Source organism: Lampetra planeri, chromosome 24, assembly GCF_965212315.1.
Source record: "Lampetra planeri chromosome 24, kcLamPlan1.2.h2, whole genome shotgun sequence".
Taxonomy (NCBI): Eukaryota; Metazoa; Chordata; class Hyperoartia; order Petromyzontiformes; family Petromyzontidae; genus Lampetra; species Lampetra planeri.
Window position 1 is genome coordinate 5218480 of NC_136130.1, and position 19925 is coordinate 5238404.

Here is a 19925-nt window from a genome sequence, read left to right on the forward strand (position 1 = left end):
CACCGTACGTAGCCGACCGTGCTAATCGTATCCCCTGCAAACAGGGGCTACGTGGTGTTGGTGGTGTAGCAGTTAGTTGGTCAACCGCGGCGACACACACACCCGAAATCCCGCGTGAGATTCCAGGCCGCGGCTAACATCGCTGGCGACCCCCAGACAGGACCTGGCTTCACACCCACCCACCCACACACCCACACACACACCCACACACACACCCACACACACACACACCCACCCACACACACACCCACACACACACCCACACACACACCCACCCACACACACACCCACCCACACACACACACACACACCCACACACACACACACACCCACACACACACCCACCCACACACCCACACACACACCCACACGCCCACACACACACACGCCCACACACACACCCACACACACACCCACCCACACACACACCCACACATACACCCACACACACACCCACACACACACCCACACACACACCCACCCACACACACAGCACCTGGCTTCCCACACACCCATCCACCCACCCACATACCCACACACACACACAGCACCTGGCTTCCCACACACCCACCCACACACACACCTACCCACCCCCACACACACACACCCACCCACACACACACACACCCACCCACACACACACACACACCCACACACACAGCACCTGGCTTCCCACACACCCACCCACACACACCCACACACCCACCCACACACCCAGACACCCACCCACACACACCCACCCACCCACACACACACCCACCCACACACACACCCACCCACACGCACACACACACACCCACACACACACCCACCCACACGCACACACACACCCACCCACACGCACACACACACCCACACACACACCCACACACACACTCACACACCCACACACACAGCACCTGGCTTCCCACACACCCATCCACCCACACACACAGCACCGCTCTCCCGACGTCCATCCCCGTTCACAAACCCGCATTGACAAACCTGGTGAAGTATTGATAAACAGCCCCCAAGACTGACACGGGGAAGGAGACCCACCCCGTCCATCTGAGGATTTAAACATCTGAAAATTAAAACATATCTCTAGTGTGGCGTAATAGCAAGCGACGCATGGGAAAGTGGGAGAAAATGTCGAGGCATGGCTTGGCTTAACGCCGTTCTGCGCAGACAAAAGCATTTTACTTGTCAAGTACATCACAGGCATCGTTTTCCCAGCCGACTTTCCTAATTATATCCAACTGTAATCAGCGTCAAATCATGCGCGTGCGTGCTGACGAATGCATGGCGGGGGGGGGGCGGTGGTGTAGTGGCCAGCGCGCTCGCGCTACGAACACCGGCCGACCCGAGTTCGATTCCCGCTCACGGCCAACATCGGTGACGATGATCTGAAGCGGTGCTGCGTCTTCCCTCGCGGCCGACTCGTAATTAGCACCCAATCGTGCTCAATTAACCTTCGTGCATTTGCACGACCACCCTGCTGTGCCCGGCACATTATCTAGCCTCTGCCGTGCGCGTATGTGATCACGTGTTCAATTCCCGCTCACGGTCAACACCAGTGACTCATACTCTTAGTTCTTTCGGTAAAGTCACGTAGGCAAAACATGAAATTAAAATTAATAAAAATTAAATACATTTTTTTACCTACGTGACTTTACCGAAATAACTAAGAGTATGAATCCTTGCAGTCACGAAAGCTTCAAATCTAGAATTAACACCAGTGACGATTATCTGAACCGGTCCTGGGCCTCCCCTAGGTCGACTCAGCCTCAAATGAGTACCTGATGCGATGTGTAAACATTAACAAGGCTGCCGGGCGTGGTGTTGGCCACCCACCCACTCGTGTGAAATGCCAGCCTTCATAGGTGCTCGCTGACAGCACTTGCGTCAACCGTCTGTGCAGGTTATACGGGTGATCTTTGTCTTTGCACGACATCATAATTGGCTTCAAAGTAGTGCACCTATCCTGGCACGAGTGCCCTAATGACTCGGCCATCCCGTGGCGATATTGTTGTTGTGTGCACAGGTCCATTTTAATTACAAAAGCCGTTACGTGTTTTTCTATTATTCACATTCGCAACATGAAGCATATGGCAGAGATCGTCTGGCACTAAGCTACTTAAATGATAATGCAATGTTTTAATACTACAGACAAACTCAATGTTCACTGTTTATTTTTTTACGCATTTCAGGCAATTAGGGGATTTTTTTATTCCCTTTTCAAGTGTTGTTAGTGAGTATCTATTAAGACCATAATAGTACACGCAAGAGGGGGTGGTGTGTGGTTACCACCACCTGGATATCCGTGTCTACCCCCAGTGCTGATGTTTGTACACCACACCAGATACTGATTTAAAGGCTGAGTCGATCTAGGGGGAGACCCAGGACAGGTTAAAATATCCCTCACCAATGGTTTAAAGGCTGAGTCGACCTAGGGGAGACCCAGGACAGGTTAAAATATCCCTCACCATTAGTTTAAAGGCTGAGTCGACCTAGGGGAGACCCAGGACAGGTTAAAATATCCCTCACCACTGGTTTAAAGGCTGAGTCGACCTAGGGGGAGACCTATGACCGGTTCAGATATCCCTCCACCACTGCTTTTAATCCACAGCCAGGGAAATCTCCAAAACGCTTCTTCTTTTTTTATTTTAAGAACAAAAAGAGCCAGGCTCCGACTTTACGTCCGTCAGCAAATGTGCACAGGCTTTAAACGAAGTAAAGAAACGTCGAAAAATCAGTTAAAGTTTCTCGGCAATGAGCTTCCAATCACTGCCGCCCCTAATTAGCGGCGCTAATCAGCGGAGGAGAGGGAAAACAATGAACGGGCGGTGGGAACGGCTTCGCCCTGCGGTTCTGCGTCTCGCACGCGCTGCAAAGGCGCAGCCCTGCAAGTGGCCCGCTCGCGGCACTGCTGTCGGAAGGTGCTCCCCGCTCGAGGAAGCTCCGTGAGAGTGCCTTGGACTCCTCTTCCAAGCTGGACAGACGTGTTGGAAGCAGCTGTGTGTACGTGTTTGGGGGGGAGGGGTATAAGCACAAAAAAGGAACAGGAGCGATCGACTAAAAATAAATATGTTTTATTTTATCAGGTAAGGGCCACTGAGCGATATAGCAATTTTATTTCAGTAGCGGACTGGCTACAAATTATCGCTCAACGTGGACATTTTAGAGCAGGCTGAGACTCTAAACGCGTGATGTTGATTCTTAATGTGGAGGGAAAAAACCGGAGGACCCAGAGAAAAATCTACACGGAGAGAGAGAGAGACACGCAAACTCCAAATATACAGCAGGCGTCAGGATCGGGATTGAACCTACGATCTGCTGCTGTATACCAGGCGAGGTAGTTAACATCTCAAAGCCACCGTGATGATGATGATGAGAGAGACACACGCAAACTCCAAATATACAGCAGGCGTCAGAGTTGGGATTGAACCCACGACCTCCTATATACCAGGCGAGGTAGTTAACATATCCTAGTCACCGTGATGATGATGGAGAGAATGACACGCAAACTCCAAATATACAGCAGGCGTCAGGGTCGGGATTGAACCACGACCTGCTCCTGTATACCAGGCGAGGTTGTTAACATCTCCTAGCCACCGTGATGATGATGAGAGAGGGAGAGACACGTAAACTACAAATATACAGCAGGCGTCAGGGTCGGGATTGAACCCACGACCTCCTGTATACCAGGCGAGGTAGTTAACATCTCCTAGCCACCGTGATGATGATGAGAGAGAGAGACACGCAAACTCCAAATATACAGCAGCAGGCGTCAGGGTCGGGATTGAACCCACGACCTCCTGTACACCAGGCGAGGTAGTTAACATCTCCGAGCCACCGCAGTGTCCGTGTTATGGGATTATGTCAATCCGCTGTTGGAGGAAATGCTTCTTTGTGCCATGCCGGTCGTGGGAGTTGTTTGACAATACTTCACCACGCCGGTCAATACGGGTTGGTAAAAAGAGGGCGGGGGGGGGCGAGGATCCCAGGACCCGATTCAGATAACACTCACCACTGATGTCAGCCTTGGCCTGGAATCAAACTCAGGTTGGGTGGGGTTCAGAGCACGCCGTGCAAACCGCTGCGACACTGCGCCGTATGAAGTGGGCGCAATCAACCCTCACGTTAGAATTGTTCACAATCAGAATCTTAATTGAGACTGGAGGAATCCGATGAGCTATGAAGCTTTTTTTTACAGATGCTCAGTATGGGGGGGGAGGGGGGCAAAGCAACAGCGAGGGAATGTGGTGGGGCAATGGTTGGATAACTTTTTGCTCTGAACTCGGTCAGCAAAGTTCAATTCCTAGTCGCGGCAATCGTCGGTGGCACCCTCCAGCCTGCCCCATTCACCAGCCCACATTGACCAGTATGTCAGCTACAGCAATGGGTGCGGCCCGCAGATAGATCTGGTTCACTCACTGGTTTGAGTCTGCATGTAGCGTGTTGACCTTCCCCCCGCACCTCCGATTAGCGCGGTTGGCTATGTACGGTGAGATAGAAGTTCAACATACACGAATAATAACACTGGTCAACACACTTTTTCTGGCATAAGGTATTCCAACGGTTTTAATGTAATTTTGGGGTGTTGATTCCAAATCCGGCATTAGTTTTTGTCTATCACATCAGGTTTTTGAGATATCAAATATTGCATTTTCAATAAAAACTGCAGAAGAAAGATATTAAATAAATGTGTATATCTACATAAAATTATATTATAAACACACTATCCTAAAAATACAGCACCATATTTTAACACTAAAGCAGTCACTGACTCGCAACAACTTGCAATCATAAGTGACACAGTTAATTTCGGGTAAAATCAATGAAAATGGGGTATGCCGATAGCATAAAAATTAGATGTGATAGAGCAAATCTGAGATCAGATTTGGAATCAGCACCCTGCAATTAGTCTAAAACAGCTGCAAAAGTCCAGGCGAGAAAATTTTTGTTTTTGTTGACCAGTGTTATCTGTGTGCAGAACTGTGAGTGTTAGCCGCACGTGACGACGCAATGGCCGGTCCACCAATACGAAGGAGACGTCACATGGATACGCTCCGCTAGTCCTGACGCGGTTATCGGGGCTTGACCGCCGAAATGTGAAATTGTAGTTGTTGTTCCTCATCTACATCAGCAGCCGTACGAGAGAAGAGGAAGAGAAGTATATCCCCTTGATCAGCATGAGCTTTCTCTGAGATACACTACATTTTCTGGTCACATGAAGCCAAACTCACTCATTGTAGGAATTGGCCAAAAATCTCCATGCAGGACCCTCCTGCAAAAAGAGTCTTGAGACTCGACGAGGCTCTGCTGGGTAAATACCCGGGCATTATGGAATAATTGACATTGTTCATGGAAATCCCAGGACGTTTTAAACCTAAAAGTAAAAAAAAAGTTTGGCATAGATTCCATAATGAGGACCACGGCTCTGTCTCGTGGATAAGACAAACAGAGCGGTGGGTAAAACGAACGCTCCCAACGATGCGATCGCTTTAGCGAACTTCAATGCGTGGGGAAATTTGGAAACACGCGTATTTCATTTTTTGTTGTTGTTGTTGTTACTTTCATTATTATGCATGTTGTTGTTTTTGTTGCCGTGCGGAAATTTGTGGGAGGGGGGGCTTGCGGCTACCGACGAACTAGAAAAAAAATATATTCGGAGCGCGCGAGACCTTATTTGTTTCTAAAGCTTTCAAGTCGGGGCCCTATCCGTGCAGGACGATGTTTAGAGGAGGTAACCCCTGGCCGTTGCCATCGCAGCCGAGCTCCCGCACAGACCTCGAAGCCTCATGACGTCGCCACGCACAAACTCGGGGTGGAGGACTCACGGAGGAGAGAAACCACGAGGTGCTCTCATCGCCGTTTACGAAAAGCGAGCGGGCTCCGTGGTGCGGCCATTCCTTCTTCGCCGTGCGTGTTAGTCCACGTCTTCATTGCCGTCATTGACAGACCCGATCGATCAACTGCTGGATGAAGGCAACTCCTAAAGCCATCTCCGCAATGTCACAATCCGCCTGGTATCTGGACCGCGGGCCGATTTCCACATCCGTCTGTCCGCTGCGTTCGGCGTCCTCTCAGATGCGTTCCATTCCTTGGCTGCTACTCCACCAGTTGGTCTCCGACCGTGGGTCGGAAACCGAAATAACGATTAGAGCCATTTTACTGGTAGGAGCCTCCTGGTTACACCAGCCCACAGGGGATTATTCTGTCCGTCCGTCGTGCAGGGAGGGGCTGGGTGGGGAGGGAGGGGCTGGGTGGGGAGGGGAGGGTGGGGAGGGGCTGGGTGGGAGGGTGGGGAGGGAGGGGCTAGGTGGGGAGGGGCTGGGTGGGGAGGGGCTGGTCACCCCGTGGTGCCCTTATCAAACTCAACGTTTAACCTACTCACGCCGGCTTGTGCCCGCCCTCACAGTCGGCCATATTTGCGGAATACACCACGCCGCCGTTGACCCTGGCCATTGACCGAGCAACCCAACGTTCCTACCAGCTCCCTCCGCAGGAATGTGATTTTCGAATTCGATAAGTAAAACATAACAAAAAACACCCTCAATATTTCACGGAGCAGTCCTTAAAGAGCTGCACGTTGCTCCAGAGGGACAGGTTTTGCCGACCTCTTCTAGACCAAGGGCCACCATCATCATCATCAGCACCACCATCATCATCATCATCAGCACCATCATCATCATCTATTCTAACGACGCGTCTTGCCCAAGCCCACTGGCTTCTCTTGACAGTTTTTACCTGCGTTGGTTCTCACCGATGTGTGTGTTCCTCTCTCTGCGTGTCTCTTTAAGTATTTCCAAACATGAGTCTGCCCACGCTTTTCAGAGCACTTCGCAATGTTTTTGTTAACCTTTCATTGTCCGTGAACATGTTTCTGAATGATACCTAACAGCAGATATATGTTAAAAAAATCGTATCTATATCTAAGCGTCATCATACAAGTATTCCGACAAAAATGGTTCACGCCATCTTGTCAAAACGCTCAACTATTTTTGACATCGACTTGGTTTTCAAGTCAAGCGATTTTAATTATAACAATGAAAAATATATAGAAAACCTAGAACGTGTCCCATTTTTTTCCACCATTAATCAGAAGACCATGTGCGTATGTTGAACTTATTTTGGACCATACGTAGCCAACCGTCTTAATCGGAGGTGCGGGCGGGCTGGCGGAGGCGGGGCGGGAAGGACAACAAACTAAATACACACAAAGCAGCAAAACACCGGCTGCCCCTTCAAAGCTGCTTCCGATATCCGTTGCTCAAATCTCCGTTCGGGACGTTTTTTGTTTCTTCCCAAAGTCGCGCGCGGCCACGGCGCGTCCCCGCCGTGTGTGCCTGACGGGAGCGGCACCGCTCTCGTGTCGCGCGTTCATCGCAAAGCTCCCCCGTCAACTTTGGAAAGCCGACGAGAGAGACGATATCGTTGTTTCTGCCCGTTTAAACATACGGGGGGGAGACACGACACCACGGCCACCTGGCAGATATCACCGATCATTGGCGGCGGAAAATCTTTGAGAAGGCTCAGCGGCGTCTTTGGCGACGCGGGGCGTCGTGAGCCGCTCCCAGGTGAAACTCACCCCGCGCGTATTCATTTCGTCGAGTGGAGTTCACGGGGCTCTCCGATGCGCCTTCGAGTTGTGCGCCGCGCGCACCGGTTCGGCACCGCGCCCGACGTTTCGCTCCGCGTGCCCCGCGAGATTACAGAGCGGCAACTTGAACCGTTGGACGTGGCGCCGAGTGACACTCGGTTTCAAATCCTGAAAGAAGGGGAGGAAGGGAGGAGGTCAAAACCCGCATCGGAGAGCCACGGCAGCCGCGAAAGACCTACACGGGTGAGTTTATGAAGCGCAGCAGACTGACTTGATGCCGACTCGATGTATGTCATTTATTTTTTAAGTAAAAAAAAGAGTGGCGGGCGGATGGATGGACAGTTGAGGAGGGAGTGGGGGACGGAGCGAGAAACGGGGAGAATGAACACTCCGCAATTTCCAGGTTAATCGGGCTGGCGATGGACAGAGTTGGCAGTCTGGCGAGGCCGGGCGGATGGTTGTTTGATGTGTGCCTACTTCAATTTAATTAAAAACAGATCAAAAAGTGGGGGAGCCTTCCCACTACCAGCGATTCACGGATACAGCACTTCATTGTGTTTCCTTTCCTTCCTGTACATTTTTTTTCTTTATTAAGTACAGAAAAAAAATCTCTTTCAATTCTCTCCTCCTCCCTTCTCCTACCTTAGCGGGGTTTTTTTTTTAATGTGTACAGTTGTATACTGTAGTTATATGAGTTGAATGTTTGGAATTACACTGAAGGGACGGGGCAGGGGAACACATGGTTCAGAGAACGTACGCAAGTTAGAGACGTCGCTAAGAGGGACGTGGTATGCATATTGTTTTATGTTGTTGAACTTCTTTCGCGCCGTACGTAGCCAACCGCGGCAATTGTAGGTGCGGCGGAAGGCCAACAAACTAAACACAAAAAACAGTTATAAAGAAATTAGTTTTCAATGTAGATGATTTAATAGTGCATAGCTCCAGTGGCATCCTAACATCGCAGAGAAGAGCATTCCAGACGGCCGCAAAAATCGTTTATGAAAGCGCGCGATGCAGTGACTGTCATTGTTCGATGGCCAGCCAAAAGCCGCTGCGAGGATGACCGAAGTTCGCGTGATGGCTTATGGTCCTCGATGGCCAGTGGTTGAGACGGAGTGGCAGTGCAAGCACACAATGTGCCCAACATGGAGCTCACCGTGGGGATGGAGCAATGAGATTGGCTCGTGCGCAGGAGCTCAGGGTCTTTGCAAGACTGGCGATGGAAGGATGATGAAATCAGCTTGCGTGCCAGGACTTTGTGTGGATTTTGGCATCGCAAGACCGTGAGATGTGGTGACATCTTCGAAAGGTCTTCATCCAGCGGTCGAGGCTCGTGGGGAATGATTATGATGATGATGCGCATAACTCAAATTAAATTAGGTGGTATAGTGCGGTCAGTGGTGTGTCCGGGTTGTGAGCATCAACTCACTACCATTTCTAGATTTGAAGCTTTCGTGACTGCAAGGATTCATATTCTTAAGTTTTTTCGGTAAAGTCACGGAGGTAAAAATTTAAAATTAATAAAAGTAAAATAAAAATCACGACGTTTCGGAGGCAACACAAGCATCCATCTTCAGGTGTCGTGCTGTGACGGTTCCACCTGAAGATGGAAGCTTGTGTTGCCTCCGAAACGTCGTGATTTTTATTTTATTTTTATTTTACTTTTATTAATTTTAATTTTTTTACCTACGTGACTTTACCGAAAACAACCTAAGAATATAACTCACTACCAGACTCGAGAATCCGGTTTTAATCACAGACGGCTGCAACCTCGACTCAAACTCGGATTCTCATCAGTCCCAGTTCATCGCTGCTGACCTCCGAGCCACCTCAAATAATTCGAGGTCTTATCCATCTCGTGATTGACTGCGTCAACGAGATAGTTTTAAAGTTGCATTGGAATCAGTTGCTAATTGGTTGCGGTGATGTTCCACCAAATGGAGTTGTGTGTGAGAGAGCATAACAGCTGTAAGTGATGGTCTGTTATTGTTAGAATAGCAAGCGTTTATGTAGTTTAACGATCAATTGCAAACGTCATCGGCCACTTTAGCTACTCGAACTAAAATTAACTAAATGTAGGCGAATTTTAACGTTAAAAAAATATAACACTAGACTCTACGCATTTTGAACTAACACTTATGTTGAGGACAACTTCCCAAACAAATGTGTGCAACAATCGCTCAGTTTGCTTTCAATTAAGTGATAAAATTTTCAAACGATCCGTTTGTTCCTAACTTTGCGCTATACAATGCAGCGCCTAACTCGGATTGCCATCTGGGTCCAGGTTTGACCTTGGCAGTACGGGAATGGGCGTCAGTGTTTGGGTAGCAGGATTTGGTTTGTGCCGAGACCAGGCACCGGTATTGTGTTGAACTTTATTGCACACGAGTTAGGCCACGTGGTGGTTGGTTAATGCAAACATTGTCGTGCCTAACAGTCCAGCATCCAACAAGCACGGTTGGCTACGTACGGTGCGAAAGAAGTTCAACATGTATGCACGTATTGTCACGTCTACAAAGATATTATTTATACGTGCCAGTGTATTTGGTCAACTCCAGACCAATAAAGTTCACCGGTGGCTTCAGACCTTTTGCGACAGAATTTAAGGTGAACATGCAGTTGTTGCAGTACACTGCACCGTTCCAAATGGGCCTCGGCTGCTTGAGAAATTTGTCTGGGTTTAGTCTCTGGGAAAAAGGTGCCAAACTCTGACCCCTAACCCGAACGCAGAGGTAGTGGATCCGTGGATCTCTGCTCAAATGCTGTCACACTCCCTTTCCATGGGCGTCGAGGTGCCGTGGCCTGGGCTGGCCAGGAGAAGGCAGTACAGCAAGTGGACTCATCTCCGTCTGTTTCCATCTGTACGGAGATCGAGCGTTGCGTGTGGGGTTTTTTCCGGGTGCTCCGCTTTCCTCCCAAAACAAAACAAAAAAAACCCAATGCGGGACCCATCAGAACAAAAACAAAACTATCCTTGACGTTATTGTGGCTTTTTCCTGGCTAAATGATTATCATTACTGTATTATTAATGTGAGAGGCACAAATGTTCCCGCTTTGAAAAAAATATTCAAGGAGGGGGTGGGGGGGAGTGAATGTTTATTTAACCAGCAAGAAGCTGGCTATATATGAATACAAAAAAATCATGCATTTTATATAAAGTAAATAACAAGCCTCGAGGGAAAAAGCTGAGGCGAACTTCATTTGCCTTAATGAGGAACATATGGCAGTTAGGGACATCATATTGACTGTGATATTGACGCAGAGCTGAGCGGGATTCGGGATGAACAAAGCCTTGAAATTAGGGAATAACAGGCAGCAGTTGAGGGATTTAATTCAGACTCGTTGTCACTAATAATAGTAAAAAAGATAAAAGGTGGAAAACCCCTATTATTATATTTTGGTACTTGCAAAAGAGGTCTAATGATCATTGTTGCTGTTGAGCAGACGGATGGGACCTATGAACTATAAACTATTTTTTTCTTACTGTAAACTATTTTTTATTTTACCAGGTAAGGCCCACTGAGCTACATAGCTCTTTCTCAGAAGCTGGCCACGAATGATTGCTCAACGACGTGGCTTATCGCGTGGAAATTTATAACAGCCAAATGTGGAAGGAAAAACCGGAGAAGCCGGAGAAAACTTCACGCGACCACGGGGAGAGAGACACGAAAATTCCAAATATGCAGGCATCATGGTCGGGATCAAACCCACAACCTCCTGCATACCAAGCGAGAGAGTGAACGACGAAGACTGAGCGTTACCAACCGTAAATGGGCGTGGGCAGCACATGCCGCGAGGAGGCATAACGGTGGATGGATGGGACTTGTTACAGAATGACGGCGAAAAGCAGGGAAAAGTACACAAGAGGTCAACTACCAGAGAGATGGCGTGATGATATCAGAGATCAACTAACCGTGAGAGTGTGGAGCGGTGGCGCAGTGGTTAGCGTGCGGAGCTACGAACCCGGTGATCGAGTTGGATTCCTGCTCACAGCCAACATCGGTGATAAATTTGTGAACTGGTCCTGAGCCTTCCTTAGATCGATTCAGCCTTATTTGAGTAGCTGGAGCGGTGTGTAAACATGAGCACTTGGGACACATATGCGGTCGGGTGTGGCGCTGGCCACAAATCCGTGAAAAAAAAGCTTCATAGCTCATTAGATTTATCCAGGATTAATAAAGATTTTCATTCTGTGTCAGCATTTATAGGTGCTCACGAATCGCACTCGCCCCACAGTCTGTTAAGGCTCCAAGGTGGGTCTTTGTCTTTTTGTATTGTAACATCATTGGATTTGTGTGGGGTGGTAATGGCATGGGGATGTCTCCATCCAGCAATGGATTGACCATGGTTAATGATGATGATGACGACTCATGATAGAGCTTAACCGTGACTCTGCTGCAGGATTTATTATATTTTCTTTTCGGCAGAGTGAAAGTTGCATTACATTCTGAAGAAATACAGTACAGACGTTAGCATTGGCATGTTTGTGTTTATGGGAAACTAATAAAACAAGTTACAGTGCAATTAAAAATAGCAATGTGCGATGTGCTTGGGAGCACGCACGAGATTATTTTTCCAGAGGGATTTAAAAAATAAATATTTAAAAAAATTGCATTTCAATATTATTCATTTCTTTAAATAATTACATCGTAAACATAAACACGTGTCCAAGAGCAAAGATTTGTTATATATAAAATGTTTTTTTAAAGCACAGCAACCAATTACCAACACCCAATGCATCGCGTTCGCGGGGGGGGGGGGGGGTGGCAAGCTTAACACGAACTGGGCCCACTCCGCAAAAAGTGACACTTTGCTAAATTTATTTTAATAAAATAAAACTGACAGCGCAGAATTATTTCTAACACTTCTGACACTTGTTGAGTGTAGTGGCACACAGAGAGGGGGTGGGGGAGGAGGGGGGGAGGGGGCATTGGGGGCTCAAGGGGCAATTGCCCGCCTGAAATCTTTAGACGACTGTTCAACATAGCAGACTCATTTTTTTAAAGATTTTAATTAAATGTAAAATTTCAAAGCATCAATAAAGCAATTATGATAATTTGCGCCCGACCAAAATTGTTTAGACGTATACAAACAAAGATCCCCCGTATAGCCTTAAACAGGCTGTTGGGCCAAGTGCCGTGAGTGCCTATGAAGGCTGTCACAAGTACACAAGTACAGGATGTGGCCCCCCACTACGCTCTTCCGCCTTTGTCCCCCCAGTGCTGATACATACACACTGAACCAGATGCTCATTTTAAGCTGATTCGACCTAGAGGTGGCACAGGACTGGTCTAGATACATGCGACTGATGAGCGACAGGTCGACGGGTTTGTAGCACGAAGCGCTAATCGCTGCACCGTTGCTTTGACATCTCGGGGGTCGCCGGTACAAGACGTCCACACGACGTCTACACGACGTCTTGTAGACGTCCACACGACGTCCACACGACGTCCACAAGACGTCCACACGACGTCTTGTAGACGTCCACAAGACGTCTACATGACGTCTACAATACGTCTACACGACGTCCACAAGACGTCTACACGACGTCTACAATACGTCTACACGACGTCTACAATACGTCTACACGACGTCCACAAGACGGATCGCATGGCACTGTGATGTGTTCGAGGTAGCGCTCTCTCTCTCCTATGCATGGGGGTTATTCTCCAGACACTTTGCATTGCTCCCACGTGCAAAATTCTCTCGCAAATCGTCCAACGTCGCATCGCAAGCAGGGCCCGCCTCTGCTCACCTCCCCCGTGCGTTATGTACACCGTGTTGGACAGCTACGGTTTGCATGACTTCTGTGAAATGAGTTGACAACAATTCCGACGCATTTTCAGGGTTTAGGGGGCGTGACATACTTCATGCGTGAGATGGTTACCGAAATGTTGACTACCTCGCCTGATATGCCCGAGGTCGATCCCGACCCTGACGCCTGTATATCTGGAGTTTGCATGATCTCTCTCCCCATGGTCACGTGGATTTTGCTCTGTGACTTCGGCTTTCTTCCCTCCACGTTGTTTAGAAACATGCATTTAGAGTATTTGGCTGATATACATTACCGCGTGATAAGCCATTTCGTTGAACCATCATTTGTGGCCAGGTCGCTTCTGAAAAAGAGCTGTACAGCTCAGTGGGCCTTACCTGGTAAAATAATATATAGTTAAATAAACTCCGCATTATAAGATGTTCCGGAAAATAAGACACTCCAAACCTGTGCCCTGTGGCAATAAAGTTACACGAATCTGCTCTGACACACGAGATAATAAGATACACCCCCAACTTTTGTTTGCAAAGTCATGGGAAGAAAGTGTGCTGTAATTATCTCGAGAATACGGGGTAATGAAAAGGCCTCAGACTCAGTAAAAAAAACCCTTGGATAAATTAAGCACCAAACAAAGAAAATTGCAATTAAATCGCCACATTTGGCACAACCTCAGAGATGATTATTGCTATTATGAAAGATAGAGAGGAAAAAATGGCTTTTAGACACTTAAAAAAAAAACCCTCAGTATACGCTCATGAAAATACTGCCAGAAATGTATCAATGCGTGGTGGAAAAGTTGCCGTTATGCATGTAGACGCTCGGGCCAAAGCACACACGGTTTGAAATTACCTTCGGCCTTTTCTCCGAGCCAACCCCCCTTCTCACCCGGGAATCTTCTCACCCTGCCATTAACCCTCGTGATGTGAAGCAGATCCAGGCTTAGATCACGCGGCGTTGATTTTATTTTGGAAACGTCTGCGATGGGACACACGCAAGATGGGAGTTTTCTTAAGACCGAGGGGAAGAGCCAGATAATTTTTTTTATTTTTTTTTATTTTTTAACCACGCGTTCAAATGCTTGGTTGAAAGCGTTAACGCATTAGCCGTGTCCGTCTGTCTGTCCGTCGGTGTCTCTGTCAGTTTGTCTGTGACATGGGGGCCACTATAACGCTCGTGAAGATGACCCAATCGAGAAATTACATGGAGTGTAAAAGTTTCGTTGCAATTGGGTTTGTTCCTCCGTACAAAGCTGGCTACATTTTTTAACGGTAATATTTTTTTATTGAAGTGTTTGTCTGTTGCTCAGTAACTATGATTATGCAACTGCTCATGTGCCTATTTAAAAAAAAGCCAGTCATGAGAAAATATATATGTTTTAAAATGTAATTCTCATCAGGCTCTATGGTGTAAAGCGCAGTCTTCAAAATCTCATGCACTCAATCTCTCTTCTGCCCTCTCTATTTATGCGCTATGAAGAAGGGCCATTGCCCGAAACGTCACCTATTGTATATATGTTTTATTTTATTTAAGGCCTCGGGCCTAGGGAAAGTGGGACTGACTCGAGAAGAGAACATTTTGTTAAGGACTTTCAAATCAGCAGCCAGGAAAGCCACACTGAGTACATGTAAGAATCACGAAGCCCCCTCCCACACTCAATGGCTGTATCCATTGGGCCGAATCTCAGCACTGGAGGAGCATCTTAGCTATGAGCTCAGGGACAAGGAAGAAGAACACAACACGTGCATGGGGCCCATTCCTAAACCTTGGAACAAGTAATGCCGTTCTAGATTTGAATTCTTCGTGACTGCAAGGATCCATACTCTTTGGTTTTTTCGGTAAAGTCACGTAGATAAAAAAAAATAAATAAAATTAATTAAAATGAAAACAACTAAATTAAAACAAATCACGACGCTTCGAAGGCAACACAAGCCTCCGTCATCAGGTGGCTGCTCCAGCAAAATTACTGTAGCGTATGAAGAGAGCTATTTCTGAGACGCATGTTAAATGCCGTCCAGAATGTCATGATCTTGCAATGTATGATGTGAGGGAGGATGTGAAATAAAAATATTTAATAAAAAAAAGAATCAAGGCCTCAGTGCTCTATACGAAGGTGTTCAGTTTTGTTGTTGTTGATTGTTTGTTTGTGCTTGTGTACCACTCCCAACGTAGCAGCAGCAGCAGCGGCGGCACCGCCAAATAATCGATCAAAGCCGTTTAGTAAAACTTTGATAATAACAAAACGGGCACTGGATATAGACAACGCGACACGTACACTAATTATTGTATGCGTAAAAAAAAAACCCCGCACGTGAATTGTTAACCGAAGTAGAATGAGGATCGAGACGTAGAATGCGTCGTCACTGTTTTTGTTTCTTCAAGCAGACGATTTACTCGCTCGTATATGTGTGGCGCACGCGGTCATGGAGTCACGGACCCCCGGCGAATGAGGATCGGATAATAAAACGGAAGCAGCGTCCGCATGGAAACCGTGAACGAGTGCGGCCAAAACTGCAGACGAGATTATACGCCCGTTAATAACACTGGTCACACTTTTCTGGCATAAGGTATTCCAATGGGTTTAAGGTAATTTTTGGGGTGCTGATTCCAAATCTGGCATCAGTTTGTGTCTATCACATCAGTTTTTTGAGATATCAAATATTGCATTTTCAATAAAAACTGCAGAAGAAAAATATTAAATAAATGTGGATTTCTACATTAAATTATATTATAAACACACTATCCTAAAAATACAGCACCATATTTTAACACTATAGCAGTCACTGACTCGCAACAACTTGCAATCATAAGTGACAGAGTTAATTTCGGGTAAAATCAATGAAAATGGGGTATGCCGATAGCATAAAAATGAGATGTGATGGAGCAAATCTGAGATCAGATTTGGAATCAGCACCCTGAAATAAGTCTAAAACAGCTGCAAAAGTCCTGGCCAGAATTTTTGTTTGTTGTTGACCAGTGTAATCGATGGCTAACTGTCAATTATTATGGATATATCATTGGTGATAATTCACGGCCGTTTGTGAATGCACTGCTCGATGAAGCCCTTTCCACACCGCGATGGTAACGTCTTTTTTTCTTGTTGCTTTACCTATTTAGCCACGTTGGTCAAGTGAAGGGGTGAACCCACGTGTTGGTTCCGACATCAACTCGCCACTCACGCTCGCTGTGGCGGGGAATTGAATTGAAGACCCCGGGGTTTCTAAACTAATTTCTTTTTGAAGACTTATTTCTTTGGAATTGCTTTTTGCGTTTAGTTTGTGTTCCTTCCCCCCTCCCCGCACCTCCGATTAGCACGGTTGACCACGTACGGTGCGAAAGAAGTTCAACGTACATACAGTACACTCGTGACCCAAACATCATCGCAAACTCCTAGCTCTCACATTCCTCCTCCAGAGTACCGGTGGAACCATCAGAACATCGACAGGCCGACGCGCACAGCTCCCTTCATGAACGGAAAAACAAAAGACGCAAGCCACGCGGTGACCGTGGCTATGCGACCAGGGGCGGTTTCTTCATTAGGGCGATTGGGCGACGCACCACCAATGTCATTCAACCACAGAGTCACGCTAGCCGTCACTGTGCCTCTGGATATAGTCCAATCAGCGTCATGCTACGTTCTGTGGAGTACCGCCTCTTTTTGGGCGATTTCCCTCCGGCTGAAAATCGCCCCGAGTGGTCCCATAGACTTACATTCAAAGATGTTTTTTTTCGAACAGGGGGCGCTGCAATGCATTCTCTATGGCTTCCGGGAGGGCTCGCACTAACGTGCTTACGTCATCATACGTAAGCACGTTTCATCCAACAAAATTATTTGTCGCCACCTAGTGGAATCTTTAATAAAAGAAACATGAGCGGATTGTATTAATAGTGAGTATAGAAACAAACAAGATGTATTGTAAGAGTCACTTTATTTTTCATTAATATTAAAGAAGTGAAGTTGCCTTTACATGCTTAAGCTGTTAATTTATCCTTTGCATGGGTGGACCTTATCCTTATCAATCATCCAGACATTTGCCCCCCCCCTGAGAGATTTTGCAGGAGCCGCTACTGTATGCGACCCAATCTTTGGACCATCTTGCAAACACACAGAGAGGCTAATAGAGATAGACCGTGACATTTGATGATGGTGATGATGAAGATGATTATGAATGATGTGTTGTACACGCATTACTTTGATGGAATACAAATTAAGTTTCAATTTAAAGAGATAGTACAATTGTACGTAGTTATTTGAACAAAAAATTAATCCCAACTATTTGTAACTAAGATTTAAAATAATGTTGCTTGCATGGTGTCCTTTATTTTACGTGTAAAATGTAAAAAAAAAAATCTGGTTTAGAGTTAAGCCGTTTGATTGATCACGCTTTGCAAGTGCTCATTTAAATAAAACAGTTAAACGGAATGCCCCACGCGTGAATGTAAATTATATTGTCGGACACATTTAGCGAAAACTAAATCTGGGGAATTGTGTGATGTGTCTTATTATCTGCGTGTCACAAAGTGTTACTTGAAAACCTTTGCCAGGTTTTCATGGAGTTGGGGGGATTTAAAAAAAAAAACCTCGTAATATTAAATTCCTCCGGTGGATAAATTGAAGGCATCTGGTTAAAGTAACCATCTCCCAGTCCCACATGCTGAAATCTCGACCTCCAGCGGAGCCCTCACAGTCCCTCTTCTCATGCCACGGTTGCCTGCGGGAGCGTGGAGAATTAACGTACACAATGCGAGTCGTTGCTCATGATCATGATCAATCCGCTGCTGGATGAAGGCATCCCCCAAGCCGTCGCCATCTCTCACGATCCTACGATGTAGAAATCCACTCGACATCTGCACCAAAGCTGAATTCATCGCTCCGTCTCCTCGGTGTGACGCCCTCGTTGTGTCTCGCTGGCGCACAACATACACAGATCCTCCGTATTGCCTTTAATACAGGCTGTTGGGGCACGTGTTGTTAGCGAGCACCTATTAAGGCCGCGCGGCACACGAGGAATTGGGTGGCCAGTGCCGATATTTTTTTACACGCCGTACCAAGTAAAATTTGAGGCTGAGTCTACATAGGAGAGGGCCACCGCCGATTCGTATACTTTCCACTGTTATTAGTTGTGTGCCGGAATTGAACTTGGGTTGGCGGGTTTAGAGCGCAGAGCCACTAACCACTATACTGGAGCTACCCAGCAAAACGAAACACAAGAAAAACTGATTTTAATGTTTTAGTGTGTTGTCCTTCCCCGATGAAGCACGTTTGACTACGTACTGTGCAAAAGAAGTTCAACATTCATACGTGCAAACCCAACACAGCACACACAGGCACACACACACACACAAAAGTACCTAGAAGAACACGTAAAAAAAACACGTGGTAACGTAGACATTTACTTGCAAAAACTCAAGAACATGCAAACACATGTTCACAAATATTTCGTTCTCTGGAGTTCTATTGGCCCAAACTCATGGGTGTAGGTTCAAAAGTTGAAATGTAAGTCGTCGGAGAGCAATGCATTTGGCCAGTAAACATTACAATTGCTAAACGCACGGAGCCTCGCATCCACAGCCACCATTTGCTGCACTTATTACTTTTTACAGCAATTGCTTTGCCCTATAAAGTTTCCACACAGAGACGAGCCTCAAGTACACGCTTCTGCAGCGCGGTGCATTTGTAACCACAAGGAATCCAAATGTGTAAAAAAAAATCAGGGAAACATGTCAAACTTCATAAACAAATGTTCTCTTCGCAAAGCTCTGCAGCAATGCTACCGCACATGTCGACTGGTGTGTGTGTGTGGGGGGGGAGTGGTGGCGCGGTGGTTGACGCACTGCGTAATAAACCCACCGTGGTGGTGAGATGTTAACTGCCTCGCCTGGTATACAGGGGGTCGTGGGCTCGATCCCGACCCTGACGCCTGCTGTATATTTGGAGTTTGCGTGTTCTCTCTCTCCCCGTGGTTATGTGGAGTTTTTCTCCTGGTCTTCCGGTTTTTCCCTCCACACTTATCAACGCCCGTTAAGAGCAGTTGGCTGCTCTACATTCCCACACGGTGGGCCACTTCGTTAAGCGATCATTTGTAGCCAGGTCACTCCTGAAAAAGAACTACACGGCTCAGTGGGCCTTACCTGGTAATAACAGACATAGTTTCGTTAGTTAGTATAGGCTCCTCTCTATACACGTATTACTCAACACCCACCTCTCTCAATCGCTCTTCCTCTTTGCTGTCATCTCATCCCTTCTCCCGCCCCTCTTATTCCCTTCCCCTTGCTCATGTAAAACACGAGCCTCTCTTCCAGACGTCACGGTCAGGGACGATCGAGAGGGAACATGTCCCGCGCGTTCTCCTCTCCCTCGCGTTGCAGTGTTTCGCTCGGTCTCCTGCTCGATCTATTGTTTTGTGTTCATGGAAAGCGCGACTTCAACAAGCGGAATCGTTTCGTCATCGGCACAATCGGCGTCTCGGTCACATTGTAGCAGGAAGGAGAAGGAAGGAAGGGCGAGGAAGGACGAGGAAGGAGGAGGAAGGACGAGGAAGGAGGAGGATGGAGGAGAAGAAGAAAACA

The 19925-nt window shown here is 47.1% G+C and overlaps 1 long non-coding RNA gene across 1 annotated transcript in view; it reads right to left on the reverse strand.

Moving 5' to 3' along the window:
- Window positions 1-1807: 1807 nt before the first annotated feature.
- Window positions 1808-19925, reverse strand: part of LOC144726853 (uncharacterized) — a 55020-nt gene continuing 36902 nt past the window's right edge. Inside the window, exons 2-3 of the long non-coding RNA XR_013587347.1 lie at window positions 7574-7753; window positions 1808-2994 (exon numbers count right to left, since the gene is read on the reverse strand). This is a non-coding gene — a long non-coding RNA (uncharacterized LOC144726853). The remainder of the gene's footprint in view (window positions 2995-7573; window positions 7754-19925) is intronic.